The 16210-nt window shown below is 39.3% G+C and overlaps 1 protein-coding gene across 1 annotated transcript in view; it reads left to right on the top strand.

Annotated features, from left to right (window-relative positions):
• The window catches only part of P2RX7 (purinergic receptor P2X 7), a 47366-nt gene extending 42948 nt beyond the window's left edge, over nucleotides 1-4418 (top strand). The window contains exon 14 of the transcript XR_011236521.1: nucleotides 4400-4418. The gene's annotated coding sequence lies outside the window, so the exon portion shown is untranslated. The remainder of the gene's footprint in view (nucleotides 1-4399) is intronic.
• The last annotated feature ends 11792 nt before the right edge of the window (nucleotides 4419-16210 follow it).

The following is a 16210-nucleotide window of genomic DNA, read 5'->3' as shown; positions in this document are numbered from 1 at the left end:
AAGTAGCTCCGCAGATGGGGAAGAAAGCGGATGAAGATTAAATAGGGACTGATTTGGGAAAGTCTTCAAGGTAGAATCAATCTTGGGGCTGACAGGGCACATGAGGAAAGCAGTGACTTAAGAACATCATCCAGACAGAGGAGGACCTTGGGTAGAGGGGGAAGCCCTGGGGAAAGGACTTCATTTAGAAGTCTGCTGGGATGACAAAGGAGTGAGTCAATAAGACACCTGTAGTACTGAATTAGTGGTGGTGATAGAAAAGGGAGAAACATTAAAAGAATTTTTAAAAATTCCTTTAAGTCCAACAGCAGAAGGTTGGTTAAATAAATTATGGCACTCTCATTACAGAGGAGTATGCAGCTATATGAAATGACACCACAGAAGGACAGCTAATGACAGGGACAGATGCTCACGGCAGAACAGAATATGCATGACATTTCTTGCTTAAAGAGAATCTGAGCCTTTAATTAGATCTCATTTTTTTCCCTGAAAAGATAGTATTTATTAAAAACCTTTAACCCTGAATGCACATTTAAGGAGACAAAGGAGAACTGCCTCATTCCCCTCATTGGAAAACATCATACATGATGACAAAGTCAATTATCCAGAGACATCAAAAAAGGTTAGTGGCATTTCCTGAAATCCAGAAACCAAGCTTAAAAACCATCTTTTAGGTTTTCTTCTACCATGGTTTGTTTTGAGTAACTCAATTAAGATTTGGCATATGGCTAGCACTATACATTTCTTCCTTTTGTTTAGTTGTGACAAATATATTTTGAATACAAAATCTAATGCTGGTGTTTGGTGGTTCCTCAAACAGTGAGGCACAGAATTACGATATGATCCATCAATTCCACTTCTAGATAAATACCCAAAAGAATTGAAAGTAGGCACGCAAATAGATACTTGCACATGAATGTTCACAGCAGCTGTTAGGCTTAAAGAACTCACCCTCCCCAAACTTCCATCCAAACGTCCTATAAAACCCATCCCTCTCCCTTTCCTTGGGGTATATTGGGCCATGTTGCCTTTGCCAGACCCCTAGGGAGATAAAGGTATGGAATGCAAGAGGGGGACTTACTTTCCTTATCCCTCCCAGTTGTTTGAAAAGAATTTGTTTACTCCTCCCAGAAAAACCCTCTCTCTATAAAACCAAAGGCTCTCCCCTTTTCTCTCATGGAGGGCCTTTCTGGCCTCCACCATCTGCACCCAGATGCTCAAAATAAACAGCATTTTGCTACCCATGAGGCTTCCTATGTGTCTCTCTCTCTGCTCGGGACCTAACAGTAGCATTACTGACAAAAGCCAAACAATGGAAACAACCCAAGTGTCCATCAACAGATGAATGGATAAACAAAATGTGGTCTACAGATACAATAAAATATTGTTTGGCAATAAAAAGGAATAAAGTTCTGATACATACTACAACATGGATGAATCTTGAAAACATTGTGCTAAGTGAAATAAGCAAGACACAAAAGGACAAATATTGTATGATTTCACTTATGTGAACTTCCCAGAACAGGGAAATTTATAGAGGCAGAAAGTAAAATAAACATGACCAAGGGTGTGAGGGAAGGACGGGAGTTATTGTTTAACGGATACAACACTTCTGTTTGGGATGGAAAAGTTCTGGAAATGGACAGTGGTGATGGTTGCAAAACACTGTGAATGTACTTAATGCCACTAAATTGTACACTTGAAAATGGATAAAAATTGTAAATTTTGTTATATATATTTATCATAACTTTTTAAACCACAAAAAAAGAAAACCACTAATGCTTTGACAACTGTGAGATTTTGAGGAAATTTCTTTATGTGATTTTAAAAAGTACTTTTTTTGCAGAGTCCTGTCATTTTTTTGGTCTGAGTGTCAACTGGAGGCTTAGGTCTTGCTGATCATATTTCCTTGTGCCCTGCAAATGCCTAGAAATGTATCTTGCTAAGAAAATATTCCACTGGAGATTCCAGCATGGTCAGAAAGCCTGGAGAAAGAGTGAACAGAACATCTTAGGGGAGAACAAGGAATTTGCAAGGAAGAAGGGGTAAGCTAGTGGTTGGTAGAGAACAATTTTTTTTTTTTTTTTTTAACAGACAGGGTCTCACTCTGTCACCCAGGCTACAGTGCAGTAGCGTCACCATAGCTCATTGCAACCTCAAACTCCAGGGCGCAAGCAATCCTGTCTCAGCTTCCTGGGTAGCTGGGACTTACAGGCGTGTGCCACCATGCCTGGCTAATTTTTTTATTCTTTGTAGAGACTCTCACTATGTTGCTCAGCCTAGTCTCCAACTCCTGGCCTCAAGCGATCCTCCTGCCTTGGCCTTCCAAAAGTACTAGGGATATCAATCTTATCTTTGGCTTTCTCGCCGTGGAATTCAAGGCCTCACCTTGCCTGAGGCATTGACTTTGCTATCATCATATAATTTCTACTGTCCCAGGGAGAATAAACCTGCCTTCAATTTCAGATAAAGCACCAAGGGATGAGGTCCACACAGTGACTTGCGGATCCCTGAGTCTGAGCCAGGCTTATCTGCAGGGAGGCCTCGAACATGCCCTGTGCCCATTTGGAGTTTGAGGACTGCCTGGCGCAGCACCTGGAATCAGTTCTTGCTTGCTCAGGTTCATCTGCGCTAGCTCCCGTGTCACTGAGCAACGTGGCTGAGCCTCCAAGGAGGGTAAGGGGCAAACCTGCAAGCAGCCAGGCAATGGCAATGGGTAATAACTGTGAATGTTCTGCCAGGTGGAAGCTTTTGAATGTGCCACAGAGGCCCCATCAAAAACTGGCTGGGACAGGTCATCCTGGAAATGAAGGTGGCATCGAGGAGAATGTAGGGCAGCCTGAAGCTGCTGCCTCCCAGAAACAGATCCAAATGTCAAAGCAAAGCAGAAAGGGGTAAAATTAGAGCTGCAGAACATTTTAGGAAAGGAGGGAGTCTCTGTGGGAAACTCACTTTAAGTAAACCCGATCTATAAAAATCTGGAAATAAGCAGAATGGGATGGGTGAGAGTGATTTTTGCTTTACAAAGAGGTTCGTAACAAGATAAGATTCCTTTAATAACATTTGAATGAAATTGTAAAAATTAAGTGTTCCTTTTTTGGAGCTCATCCATCAGAAAGACAGAGGGATGTCCAGAGCCTCTCTGTGCGACCTCTCTGACACCCATCTTCGCTTTCCTATTTGTCAAAGGAAAGGATTGGGCTAAATATGATCGCTAAGGTACTTTTCATCTCAAAATGCTCTCTACATTGTATAAAATGAGATCAATTTGTACATGACATTAAGCTTATATAAAGTGCTTAGCAAACCACCTGGGAAGTGGCCAGTGAATGTACTATGTGAGCTGAAATTAAAGTCCATACAATGGCCCCGAAAGCCCTACCTGATCTGGCCTCTGCTACCTCTCAGGACCTTAGCTCACATCACTCTCCTCCTCACCCACTATGCTCCAGTCTTATTGACCTTCTTTCTATTCTTGGAACACACCAAGCTTATTCCTACCTCAGGGCCTTTGCATTTCCTCTGCCTGGAATACTTTCCCCAGATTTTCAGAGAGCTGGTTCCTTCCTGACATTAGACCTCAGCTTAAATGTACTCCCTTAGAGAGGGCCTCCCTCAAGCTAATAGATATTAATATATACAGAATTCAATACCCAGCCAAGAGTGTACATTCTTTTGTAGGGTGTACAAGGACAATTATAAAAACAGATATGCATTAGACCATGTATTTTCCTCAATACATTCCCAGCAATCAGTATGATATGGACAAGTTTCTCCAAACATATTTCAATGAAATTAGAAAATTAATTTTTAAAAGGTAGATTTTTAAAATATTTTGAAACCAAAAAAAATATTGCTAAATGACTCTCGGAAATATTTAGAACTGGATGGTAGTAAAAACAGTACACATCAAAATTGATGGCACACAGCTAAAGTGGTACTTTAAAGGGAAATTTATAGCTTTATATACATTTATCAGGAAACAAGAAAGGTTAAAAAATAAGCTAAGTATACAGCTTAACATTAGAAAAAGGACAATAGAACCAAGTGAAAGAAACAAGAAGGAAATAATAACTATTAGGGCAGAAATCAATAAAATGTAGAATAACTGAAGCAACTAACAAAACTAAAACCTGGTCCTATAAAAAGATTACTAAGATAGAAGTCTTGCCAGAGGTATGTCTAAGAAAAATAGTAAATAAACTACAACACAAGAAATAGGATATAACTACAGTCACAACAGAGATATTTTAAACACTAACACTATTATAATCATGTGCTAATAAATTTGAACAGCCTTCCCTGACTGCCCTCACTTATTTTCATTGTCTATTGTCTGTCTCTTGCACTTGGAATATAAGGTCCTTGAGACAAGGATTTTTGTCTGTTTGGTTCACAGATAAACACCAAGCACCAAGAACAGTGGCGAGCACAGAGTTAGCACTGAATAACTATTTGACCAATGCATGGATGAATGTCCCCAAAATGCCGACACAATGAGGTCGGGTAAGTTCTTCCCAACACGAGTGTTTTGGTTTGTCTTCAGTGGATTTACCCAGGCAGCCGGACAACTAAAGCTAATCCCAGTAAAGGTCGAGGGACATGATTGTATCAATGGCACAGTACTACCGCACCTGGTTACTTCTGGAGCCACTCAAAGAAACTATGAATTTCTGAATTTGAACTCATATTTGAATTTCTGGCTCACCGGGCCACAATTGTATGTACATCCTGAGTATGAAAAGTAAAGAAGGAAAACAGTTTGGCAGTTCCTCAAAAAGTTAAACATAGACTCGCCATGTGACCCAGCAATTCCACTCCTACGTACCCCAAACAATTGAAAACAGGAACTCAAACACATACTTGTATGCCAAAGTCATTGCAGCAGTACTCACAATAGCCAAAAGGTGGAAACAACCCAATGTCCATCAGTAGATAAATGGATAAACAAAATGTGATCTATTCATAAAATGGAATATTACTCAACCATAAAAAGGAATGAAGTACTGACACAAGCTACAACGTGGATGAAACTTGAAAACATTATGCTAAATGAAAGAAGCCCGACACAAAGGTCACATATTGTGTGATTCCATTTATATGAAAGAAATATCCAGAAAAAATAAATCCATAGAAACAGAAAGCAGATTGGTGGTTGCCAGGGGCTCAGGAGAAGAAAAAATGAGTAACTGTTTAATGGGTATAGGGTTTCCTTTTGGGGTGATGAAAATGTTTTGGTAGTGACTGTACAAAGGTAGTGACACTAGAGGTAGTGACTGTACAACATTGTGAATGTCCTAATTGCTACTGAACTGTTCACTTTAAAATGGTTAATTTTTAATTGTGCATCTAAAAATTTGTTAAGAGAACAGATTTCACGTTGTATTGTTACCACAGTAACATTTTTTTTAAAAATTCAGAAAAAGGTTAATTTTCGGTTATGTGAATTTCACCTCAATTTGAAAGAAGTAACTGAATGAAAAGGAGTAAAGGAGCATCAAATACACATTTGGCCAAATGACTGTTAAAATCAATAACCAGGCCTGGCGCGGTGGCTCACACCTGTAATCCTAGCACTCTGGGAGGCCGAGGCAGGAGGATCGCTTGAGCTCAGGAGTTCGAGACCAGCCTGAGCAAGAGTGAGACCCCATCTCTACTGAAAATAGAAAGAAATTAGCTGGACAACTAAAAATATATAGAAAAAATTAGCTGGGCATGGTGGCACATGCCTGTAGTCCCAGCTACTTGGGAGGCTGAGGCAGGAGGATTGCTTGAGCCCAGGAGTTTAAGGTTGCTGTGAGCTAGGCTGATGCCACGGCACTCTAGCAAGACTCTGTCTCAAAAAAAAAAAAAAAAAAATCAATAATCAAAGCATAATATCACCATCTAAAATAAATTGCCATGGTATTAGAATAAATCTGAAAATTTTCTAGGAGTTTAATTATTATTGTAGTTTTACTATTATATTTTACACATCAAATTTTAAAGTTGGATTTTTATCATGGGGAAGCATTAATTCCTTGGCACTACTGCCTGCTGGACTGCTCCCGTGGTGGCTCTACAGAACATCTGGATACTGATTAAATGCTTACTTTCAATGTTCGAAGGTGGAGCTAACATATTTTTTGGCTGGCTCTGCCAGTAAGGGACACATATATAGCACTGTTGCTATCAAACCATTAGGTTTTCCTTCCTTCTAGATACTATTTGACCATGGTGAAGACTCAGCCCCTCTACAGCTTCTGTACCTGAAAATAGGGTTGATGGCAATGATGTAATTTCATTGAAACAATAACTGGAAGCTTTTCCACTGGAAGTAAATCTATGTACTTGGTATCCTTTGCCTCTCTGGTCTATCACCTGTCACAGCATCAGTCTCTACCACTGAAGAGGATTCCTACCTCCACTTACTGCAAAACATCACTAAGAACATTAAATGAGACAAATGTTTCTACATTGTGTTAAAAAATCTTTGTTTCTCTGTTTTTTAAAGAGGAACAATCTAAATGCACACAAATGGTCTTAAATTTCTTTTTTAAGGTCTTATTTTGAAATGTATCTTCTGTGTTCATAAAAATTACTTTGTGGGGGAATAATCATTTACCTAATTCAGTTATAGCTTTGCACTCCTCCCTCAAGCCCTGGCCCTTGCCATGTATTTAGCGTACACAGAAAACGAACACCAAGGTCTTCGCAAGAGAAAACAAAATGTCCCAAGATTAAAGACTAAAGATAGTAAATGAAATTCTTTGTGGCTTAATCTAAGAATCTTATGTTTATGTTTCTATGGAGTTAGTAACTATACTGGTTTCCTACTGCTGCTATAACAAATTACCACAAACTTATCGGCTTAAAACAACACACACAAACTTATGCTTTTGTAGGTCTGGAGGTCAGAAGTCCAAAATGGGTCTTACAGGCTAACGTCAGGGCTGGCAGCGCTGCATTCCTTCTGGGGCCCTAAGGAGATCCCTCTCCTTGCCTTTTCCAGGTCATTCCCTGGCTCACGGTCCCCAGCTAGCAATTTCTTCACTCTGTCTTCACATCTCCTTCCCTGATGCTGACTTCTCAACTCCTCCTTTCCATTTTTACAGACCCTTGTGATTAAACTGGGCTCACCTAAATAACCCAGGACAATCTCCCAATCTCAAAATCCTTAATTTAGTCACGTCTGCAAAGTCCCTTTTGCCATATAAAGTAACCTATTCACAGGCTCCAAGAATGAGGACATAGCTATCCTTGGGGGTCACTATTCTGCCTACTATAGTAATTAAGACACCATCTTAGAAAGTCAGAGGATTTGACACTAATGGTACTGTATCTTTGGGTCCTATTTTCCTGAGTCTATTGGGTAATCCTTTTAAATATTTGGGCATCTAATAGTTTCCAAACAAATTTGAATTGACTATACTGTACACTAATCTGTTTCTGTCTTTCTGTCATCAGAGAATATGATGAAATGTATGGGGCTTCCATGAACTGCTATCTCCACAAGCAGGATTTCTCAAGGAAGAAAACAGATTACTGGAAAGAATTGTTCCCCTAGATAAAGCAAGATGTTTCTCTTCTCCTGATGTGTATAATTTAGATTCCACTGCTTAGCTTGTTTTGTGTCTTGTTTTTTTTCCTCACTTAACATTATATCATAAGCATTTCCTCCACATAATCAAATATACTTAATAAACATTTTTAGGAGTAGCTTTAAAATTGTTTTTCTCTTAACAAAAATAATCAAGTTCATTGTAGAAATTTCAGAAAATGTTAATAATCATCAAGAAGAGAGTAAAAATCATCTATAGTTTCACCCCTCCCAAAATAACGACTGTTAAGATTTCAATTTATAATCTGCCATAAACACAAAGTTGAGCACCTAGTGTACATACTGCTCTGTAATCTTTTTCCATTTATTATCTTAAATGTCTTTCCACAGCATAGTATCATTTTAACAGTTTGTTGAATACACGTTATAGCATTTATCTTATTATTCTTTTATTTACAAGTATACCTGCCATACGGCATTATAAACTTCTTAAGGACAAGGACTGTTGTCTTACTTATCTTCCTCTGCCTAGGAACAGCTCTCATGGCAAATGGCCCATGCTCAATAAATTCTGCACAGCCGAATTTCCTCAACTTCTCTTCTAAATAAAATTTCTCCTCCTTTTCAAAATATGCCTGAAGGTCTACTTCCATAAAATAGAAGACGGAAATGCACACTTGTCTTTTGAACAGTAACCTATAGTGCAAACTCCGTCACCAGAGAGGCCTGGGTTCGAATCCTGACTCCATTACTTAAACGAAATGACCTTAAGCAAGTTAATGAATCTCTTTAAGCCTCTATAGTCTCTTACTTGCAAAAGGAGTACCTTATAAAGCAAAGTAACTATCATTAAATTTAACCTGCACATTTATTTATTCAAAAATAGCTATTGAGCACCTGCTATGTGCTATATGCTATGAGAAACACCCTATGCTGGTCTCTGGGAGTTGCTGAAGAACGAACTAGACAACATTCCTGCACTTATGGAGCTTACAGCCTAGGGCAGAGTTTTTCAAGGCATGGCCCTCAGGCCCTACATTAGAATCAACTGAATTGTTTTAAAACTATGCAGATTTATGAGCCCTGCCAGTCTTATTGAATCAGAGCTTCTAAGTATTTATCGTTTTCTTCTTTTTTTTTTTTTAAACACATATCAAATTTGAGAACTATTTAGCACAATGCTGTAGGAGGAGTTTTGGCATTTTGTGCAGGTGTTTTATAGTGGTCATTATGATTAGAGAGTGCTTCTGGCACTTAGGTGTGGGCCAGAGATACTAGCCTTCCTGGAATGAATTGAATATCCCACAAAAGGAAAGGCTGTCCTATATTCTGCAGGACTTTCTGATGCCCCCCAGACATTCATGTAAGCAAAAAAATCCTTTTCTAATAGTTTGAGCCTATAACCTAACCCCATGTTACTTACAAACACAAAGTCTTTTTTGCATAACTTTTTTTGCACATGCACTGAATTTTTCAGGAATGTAACTATCACATATGTTTAGGGAATGCTATGCTTTGTTTTTGTTTTGTTTGCTTTCTTTCTTTCTTTCTTTTTTTTGAGACAGGGACCTTACTCTGTCACCCAGGCTAGCGTGGGGAGGCATGACCAATAGCTCACTGCAGCCTCAAATTCCTGGGCTCAAGCAATCCCCCTGCCTTAGCATCTTGAGTAGCTAGGACTACAGGCGTGCGCCACCATGCCCAGCTAAAACTTTTTTATTTTTTTGTAGAGATAGTGTCTCATTATATTGCCCAGGTTGGTCTTGAACTCCTGGACTCAAGTGATCCTCCCATCTCAGCTGTTTTGGTAAACAAAAATTCAATTGAAGTTGGAAAAAAATCAATGAAAAAACACTTGGTAAAGAACTGTTCCCTCATTTCAGAAAATCACATTACCAGCAGCAATGTGACTTGTGATATTTGAGTTGCCAGAAAAATGCTTGTATCAGTTGTACCTATAGCTATTAAGTGCAAATATGTAACAGAGATTTGGAGCTCTTTTTAACTAAGTTAGACCCAAATACTTTCAAAGGATGAGAGACAACTGAAATGTAGAGATGTCCCTAAATTTCATTACAAGGTTATTTTTTAAATGTTATGCTATTATTAAGTTTAAAAAGCAAAATAGAATAGCAGTATACACAGTATGCTACATTTTCTGTAAGAACAGGGATATCGCATACGTGCATATACACACTTGCTATACTTGCAAAACCAAACTCTGGAAGGACCAAAACAAAACTAATAAAAATGATAATCTTTGGGTGGAAGGAGAGAACAGAATAGAGAAGAGGCAGGGATGGCAAGGCGACTCCCTGAATATATATTTTAAATTGTTTTAAATAAAATAAAGATAAATAGCTTTTTAATAGTTTTGCCTTTGGCATTACAAATATTATACATGTTCAACAAACTAAATCAAATATAAAATATATAGATTTCATATTATTGCCATTCTATATATTAAAATTTTTTCTTTGCCCCATGGTGATAAGAAATCTGTTGTGAAAATCACACATGGGATTGATTAGTTTTGGGCTGCCTCTTGTTCTCAGTAATATCACACACAGTCCACACAGGTCTACTTCACAATCCTCCCCCTGACATTACCTCTTGTATTCATAGCTCTTTCCCCATCCACCGTCTATTCTACACAGCCTATCAAAGGATGAGATCTCTGAGGTCTTTTTATCTCCTAGAGACTGAATGTCAAATGTGCTGCGCTCTCAAGACACAGTTATTAAAATAGGTCCAGCTCATCTGCAAGAATATCATATTATACTTCCCATTTTCTCCATTTCAATAATCTGTAACCCACACCTAAAGAGAGGAAACATTTGCAGATCATATATCTAATAAAGGACTTGTATCTAGAATATATAAAGAATGCTTACAACTTATTTATTTATTTATTTATTTTATTTTTTTTTGAGACAGAGTGTCGCTTTGTTGCCCTGGCTAGAGTGAGTGCCGTGGCGCCAGCCTAGCTCACAGCAACCTCAGACTCCTGGGCTTAAGCAATCCTTCTGGCTCAGCTTCCCGAGTAGCTGGGACTACAGGCATGTGCCACCATGCCCGGCTAATTTTTTCTATATATATATTTTTAGTTGGCCAGATAATTTCTTTCTATTTTTAGTAGAAATGGGGTCTCGCTCTTGCTCAGGCTGGTCTCGAACTCCTGACCTTAAGCGATCCACCCGCCTCGGCCTCCCAGAGTGCTAGGATTACTGGCCCTCCCAGAGTGCTAGGATTACTGGCGTGAGCGCCCGGCCAGAACGCTTACAACTTAAAAAGACAAATACTCCAATTAAAAAGTGAGCAAAGGATATGAACAGACATTTCTCCAAAGATGTACAAATGGCCAATAAGCACATGAAAAGAAGCCCAACATCATTAGCCATCATGAAAGTATAAACCAAACATATATATACACACGCATACCTATACATATATATACATCTATATTTAATTGAGTGTAGATAGATCACATTCTGTATTAATTTATTCCAGGGCAACTAAAGGGATATTGGAAAATATTTATTTTCAAAGGGATATTGGATCTGATAGGGTTGAGAGAGATCCACTGATCTAGCAGGTAGCACAAAGAGAATTATCTGTGATCAGCATATGGCCTATTAGATAAGAGTCAGGTTTTTTTTTTTCTCTCCTAAAAAAAAAAAAAAGATATAATTCAACGACAGATTCAGTCTCAAGGACTGCATGGAGAAAGCAACAGCAAAATTATAATTTATTCTGCACTTTTGCTATCAACTTGTTCTTGATTTAGATGTTCTGTTTCTGGAAGCATATATAATTATACATTTGTGCCACATGTATCTGTCATTATGTTCTACAATGACGTGTTTCACAATGTCTATGTGCCAGATAAGTGAATCTTACATCTTTAATGCCTGAACATTGAATTTAAAGATTCTTTCATTGAAGATACTCCTGAACAAAAGATGCTGCCTCATTTGACTGGCCTTTTGTGGCTCAAGGCCATTGTGGCAAATGTCAGTTTTATCATGCCATAAGCAAATGATGCCCTCAGGCATACTGCATTCTGTCACTGCTGGTCTCTCAACTAAATGGGCCCAGACTGATGAGCTTTATGGAGTTCTTGACTCTGTTTTTTATAGTAACTTATTTCTTTTCATGGGCTATTTAGCTATCGCTGCTCTTAGTATTGGTGGCCTCAGGCAGTGCCTCCCACCTCTTTCTAATCTGCTGTATTCATACAAATGTTTCTTTTAACACCTACATTATTAGACATTTTTCATCTGTTGGGTCCTCATTCCATGGCCATGATCTTTTCAATTCCAAGTTTCAGAAGGCTATCTGCCTTCTGAAAGAAATGAGCGGTTACAGGAGTATCTCAAGAGTAAAGGTGAAGGGACAGGGAGGCGGCAGAACCAGGAAGTGGAAGCTCAGCAGAAACCAAAGTGGCCATTCTTTTAGTCTCTCTCACCTCTGCATCTCATCGCCCGGCTGTTTCCTTCTTTTGCTTCTGCAGCCTACCCCCCTTCGCTTCTCCATGAATGTGATGGTTACGTCAACGCAGTTCCAGGCATCTGCAGAGAACAAAGAGCTGCCTCTATCCCAGTGCCAAAGCCAAAGGGGAGAACCAGTCTGGCCAGGTTCAGGTCAGGTTCCCACCTGTGGTCCAAGTCCCCACCTGCGGTCCAATCAACGATGGACAGGAGGATACAGTCACACAGTATAAAAATGGCTGATGCACCACCTCTGTGAAAAAGGACAGCCTCAAGGAAGAAGGTAATGAAGAACTGGCTTAACAAGCAACAAAGAAACCAGATAATCAAAACTGTTTGAACTGTATCTAACATAAAAATACATAAGCTCTGCTGAGGGCCTGAGGTGCTCCTTTATGAAGAAAGAACATGATGTTTGGCCCCATTGTTTTGTGGTATATACTTTGACTTTTCTGAGGCCTTGGTTGTTTTCTCCCTGTTTTTTAGTATTGAGATATAATTCAAATACCATAAAAATTAAAAATACCTTTTAAAATGTACAATTCAATGGCTTTTAGTATATTCACAGGTTCTGCAACTATCACCACTATTTCATTTCTAGAACATTTTCATCACCCCAAATGGAAACCTTATACTCATTAGCAGTCACTTCCCATCCCTCCTTTCCCCCAGCCCCTGGCAACCACTAATCTACTTTCGGTTTTATGGATTTACCTATTCTGGACATTTCCTATAAACGGAGTCATAGATTATGTGACCTGCGTCTAGTTTCTTTCACTCAGCATAGGATTTTCAAGGTTCATCCATGGTGTAACATGTATCAGTATTTCATTTCTTTTTGTGGCTGAATAAAATTCCATCATATGGATAGATCACATTTTGTTTGTTTATTCATTAGCTGATAGACATTTATTTTCACTTTTTGGCTATCAGGAATGCTGCTATGAACATTCATGTACAAGTTTTTGAGTGTTAATTCTCTCAGTTTAGACCTAGGAGCGGAATTGCTGGGTCATAAGGTAACTCTATGTTTAACATTTTGAAGAACTGCCCAATTGTTTTCCAAAGCGGCTGCACCATTTTACATTCTCACCAGTGATGTGTTAGGGTTTCAGTTTCTCCACATCCTTAACATCTTTTTGACTGTCCATCTTTTTTATTATACCCACGCTATTGGGGATGAAATGGTATCTCGTTGTGATTCTGATTTGCATTTCCCTAACATCTAATGATATTGAGCGTCATTTCATTTGCTTAGTGATCACATGTGTATCTTCTTTGGAGAAGTGTTTATTCAAATACTTTTGCCCATTTTTAAATTGTGTTGTCATTCATTGATGAATTGTAAGAGTTGTTAAGATATTCAAGATACTAGACCCTTATCAGATATATGTTTTTTGAATATTTTCCCCATTCTATGGGTTTTCTTCATTTCCTTGGTGGTTCTTTTGAAGAACAAAAGTTTAAAATTTTGATGAGGTAGTCCAATTTTTCTATTTTTTTTTTCATTTCCTGTGCTTTAAGTTGTCAAAAATAAAAACCATTGCCTCATCCAAGGTCACAAAGATTTGCACCTATGTTTTCATCAAAGAGATTTATAGTTTTAGCTCTTATATGTAGGCCTTTGATCCATTTTGAGTTTTTATATGTGGCAGGAGGTAGGAGTTCAATTTCTTTCTTTTGCTCAAGGACATCCAGTTGTTCCAACACCATTTGTTGAAGACTATTCTTTCCTCACTGAATTGCCTTGGCATCTTTATTAAAATCCTGTTTCTTTTAAAACTACATTCCCAGCTGGGCGAGGTGGCTCATGCCTGTAATTCTAGCACTCTGGGAGGCCGAGGCAGGAGGATCGCTCAAGGTTAGGAGTTCGAGACCAGCCTGAGCAGGAGCGAGACCCTGTCTCTACAAAAAATAGAAAGAAATTATCTGGACAACTAAAAATATATGTAGAAAAAAAATTAGCCAGGCATGGTAGCGCATGCCTGTAGTCCCAGCTACTCGGGAAGCTGAGCCAGAAGGATTGCTTAAGCCCAGGAGTTTGAGGTTGCTGTGAGCTAGGCTGACGCCACAGCACTCTAGCTCGGGCAACAGAGCAAGACTCTGTCTCAAAAAAAAAAAAAAAAAAAAAGACTATAAAGGAAATAACTTCCTTTTCCTAATCATTTTTCAGAATCAGCTTCTCTGGTTGTAACAATATGTAACAATTTGTTACTAACTAGCAATTTATGAAAATGTATATTTCTACATTTTTCTTAACTGACTTCATTCCAAAACTCAGGTAAATCACTTAAATTAGGGATCTGTAAGGTTGAGATGAACTTGTTACTATGGGATAAGTATTAATGAGGACTAGATATGTGTTTTGATTCTTAAGGAAAAGCATTTTTAAGTCCCCTTCCAACGAAGATTTAGCAACTAGGTTTTCCTTTTCTATACAGAATTTACGTTCTACCAACTGCACCAAACTCCATTTTGACAAAGACTTTGTTCACCTCTATATCTGCACAAGTACCCATCGGTGGACATCATCTACTTCAAGTACTTGCTGAAGCAGGCCCTAGCCATGAGTATGTGTCATGGCCTCCTCACCAAACCTCTCAATTCCAAGGCCAAGGGGCCACCAGCAGCTTCAAATTAGTTCCCAAGCACAAGAGGAAAATCCAGCCCAGGAGGATGGCTGCCTTGGTGGCCACCAGAACTGGGGAAGCCAAGGAGAAGGGCCCCAAGAAACCAAGTGAGGCAAAGAAGGAACACTTCTAGCTTGGTGAGGTGGAAAAGCCAGCCAAGAAGCCTGGAGAGATGAGCAAGGCACCTCCCAAACCATGTACAGCCAAGCAGAAGGCCCCCAAGAATGGCATCAGGCCAAGGACACCAAGGCAAAACTGGGTGAGGCTAGGAAGGCTGCCTCAAAGCCAGACAAGACCACACAGGCCCCTTCCACTACCAGCAAGCTCAGTGGAAAGTCAAAGGTCAAAGGCAGTAGAAATGGCTGAGGAGATGCCAAGGCTCACAGGAAAACCAAAGCTGAGAGTAAGAGTTTAAAACCCACATCCAGTAAGGTCAAGAATGGGACCATGTCCCCAACCAGAAAGATGGTGGCCAAGGTCTCTAAAGGGGCAGCTGCCCAGGGGTCTAGGGAGGGACAAAACACCAAGGCAGCTTCTTCTTAAGGGCAGTGGGTCCAAGACAGCACCTGCATACCTGGCCAGGAAGACAGAGGCCCCCATCAACCACAGAGCACATGAGTAAATTTTTGTCATATGAATAAATTAAACCCCACCACCTTTTCCCAGGACCATTTTGGACTGGAGATGGTAGCATCTCTGTTCCTCCCTCTAACTTAACAATTCCATTTCTAGAAGCAGATACTGTCTGTTTTCTGCATATTTTATTATTCACCTTTTTATATTTGGAAAAATGAGTTGGTGTAGCTTAGGAATCTTACATCCAGGAAATGAACTAAAAATGTATCAAAGATTATGCATAGGATCCACAAACTAAGAAGCAATCAAATGAGAGCAGTTAGGGAAATCATGGCATATTCTCCAGAAGAAACAGTCCATGGACTAAAAATTATCATTATGAAGAGTCTGCAGTAACACGGAAAATAAGCAGTGTGGATCAGAAAATAAAAAGCACCACCACTGACTATGATCACAAACTAAAAATGTATGCCAATTACCTGCTAGAATTTAAACCACACGAAGATGAGGTGTTTTGCTTATTCTGTTCAATGGACAGTACCTGGCATATGGAACATGCTTATTAATATGTTTGAATGGAATAGTGAAACTGTCAGGGTGGTGAGCTAGTGTAGAGCTGGTGCATGCAGGTTTGAAAAAAATTTCTCCCGACAAAGAGCCTGTAATCCTAACAGTCTGGGAGGCTGAGGCGGGAGGATTGCTTGAGGTCAGGAGCTTGAGACCAGCCTGAGAAAGAGGGAGACCCCCATCTCTACTAAAAATAGAAAAAATTAGCCAGGCGTGGTGGTGTGCACCTGTAGTCCCAGCTACTCAGGAGGCTGAGGCAGGAGGATTGCTTGAGCCCAGGAGTTTGAGGTTACAAGAGTCTGTCTCAAAAACAACAACAACAACAAAAAAGATTAGGATAGAAGGATGAAGTTTATTTTACTTTCCCAAGAGTGGGAAGGGCCAAACACAAGAAAGAAAATGGAAAA

Source organism: Eulemur rufifrons, chromosome 21, assembly GCF_041146395.1.
Source record: "Eulemur rufifrons isolate Redbay chromosome 21, OSU_ERuf_1, whole genome shotgun sequence".
Lineage (NCBI taxonomy): Eukaryota > Metazoa > Chordata > Mammalia > Primates > Lemuridae > Eulemur > Eulemur rufifrons.
Note: the sequence above shows the minus strand (reverse complement) of the source record. Positions and strands in the feature narration are given on the sequence as shown.